The 1,756-nt window shown below is 40.8% G+C and overlaps 1 protein-coding gene across 1 annotated transcript in view; it reads right to left on the bottom strand.

The window, feature by feature from the left end:
* The window catches only part of LOC106816741 (ninjurin-2-like), a 10,659-nt gene extending 9,746 nt beyond the window's left edge, over nucleotides 1-913 (bottom strand). The window contains exon 1 of the mRNA XM_014821364.1: nucleotides 883-913. The gene's annotated coding sequence lies outside the window, so the exon portion shown is untranslated. The remainder of the gene's footprint in view (nucleotides 1-882) is intronic.
* Nucleotides 914-1,756: the final 843 nt, after the last annotated feature.

The raw sequence follows: 1,756 nt of genomic DNA, 5'->3' as shown, positions 1-1,756 counted from the left end.
AGGAGGAGGAGGAGGAGGAGGAGGAGGAGGACAAGAAGAGGAGGATGGAGGGGGGCCGGGGTGAATGAAGAAGAAGAGGTGAATGACGAAGGCGACGAGGAGGAGAAAGAGAGAGAGAAAGAGAAGGGTTGTGAACAAGAGGAGGCATAGCCAGAAAATGTGCAAAAAGGCAGAAGGAATCTATGAAAGAGATAGAGGAGGATGCAGATAAAAATTATATAGATAGGAAACAGTGTGACGTGGAGAGGTAAACGCAGAGAGTAAATGCGATTTCGTATATTGCTATATTGTGTGAAATTTTGCTAATTTCTCTATACACTGTTTGTGCGCGCATGCCCACTATCTGCAAAAAAAATCATTATTATTTTAAAATTATGCATTTAAAACAACGAGGAAATATTCCTGAATAAACTGATATGAAAATAATCTATCAGAGTGACTCCCTTTATCAATAGCAATGAGCTCTAGCTCAGTCTTTCCAAATTGCTAATTTTGTGCCATGATATCTTATAGAATCACGTTTTCCTCCAGTAGGTGGCGCGTCGCTGTCATATAGATTTACATTCCAACACAGTTGGTAATTATATATTATCATCTCCTCTTTTATCGTTCTCCACTGTCCTTCCTTGTCTACCATTGTCCCCTATTGTACACCGTTACTGTATATTGTCTAACTTTGTTCCCCCGTCCCAATGCCCCCCCCCCACTGTATTAATTTGCCCCCCTCTACTGTCCCAATTACTTACATAATATTATTATATACATCGTATCATTTATAACATCGTAATATTTTTTATTTTTTATTTTATTTCAGTAATTAATAACAAGAGCAATTGTTAAAATAGCCGTAATTAAACGGGATTAACTTGTGTTACTACTCACCGATGACCGCTGGTCCTCATGATCGCCGGGATTCGATTTATAGGCCTTATTTACAAAAGCGTGCGCCATGACAACCCTTATATATAAATACGTAAATAAATATATATATATATATANCCCAACTTGTCCTCCCCCACCTGTCCCAATTCCTCCCCTCCCACTGTCCCAATTTCCCCCCCTCCACTGTCCCAATTACATACATCATATTATTATATACATCGTATCATTTATATCATCATAAAATATTTATTTTTATTTTATTCAGTAATTAATAACAAGAGCAATTGTTAAAATAGCCGTAATTAAACGGAATTAACTTGTGTTACTACTCACCGATGACCGCTGGTCCTCATGATCGCCGGGATTCGATTTATAGGCCTTATTTACAAAAGCGTGCGCCATGACAACCCTTATATATACATACGTAAATATCAAGATACATATATATATATATATATATATATATGTGTTATACACACGCATATAGACATGCGCATATACACATATACAGTGTTTACACTCACTCCAGGTACAGGTTGTGCACCGGATGGGAATAATTCACACTGAACTGTCGCTACGTCGGCTCTGGCGACGATTATAAGCAGGTGCCGACAATGTAAGCGGAGCCACCGTAGCTAGGATGCGACGACGCACCGGGGAACCAGTTTGTGGGAGAGAGATTGGTCGCAGCTGTGCGCGTGTGGGTGTGTATGTTATTGACATTGCTGTTGTCATGATTATGCCATTTACTTTGGTGATCACACATCATGCCACACACACACGCGCGCGCGCACACGCACGCCCACGCGCACGCGCACGCACACGCACACACAGATAGAGAGAGAGAGAGCGAGAGAGAGAGAGAGAGAGTAGT

The sequence above is a fragment of the Priapulus caudatus genome, unplaced genomic scaffold (genome assembly GCF_000485595.1).
Source record: "Priapulus caudatus unplaced genomic scaffold, Priapulus_caudatus-5.0.1 Scaffold1471, whole genome shotgun sequence".
In the NCBI taxonomy this organism is placed as follows: domain Eukaryota; kingdom Metazoa; phylum Priapulida; class Priapulimorpha; order Priapulimorphida; family Priapulidae; genus Priapulus; species Priapulus caudatus.
Note: the sequence above shows the minus strand (reverse complement) of the source record. Positions and strands in the feature narration are given on the sequence as shown.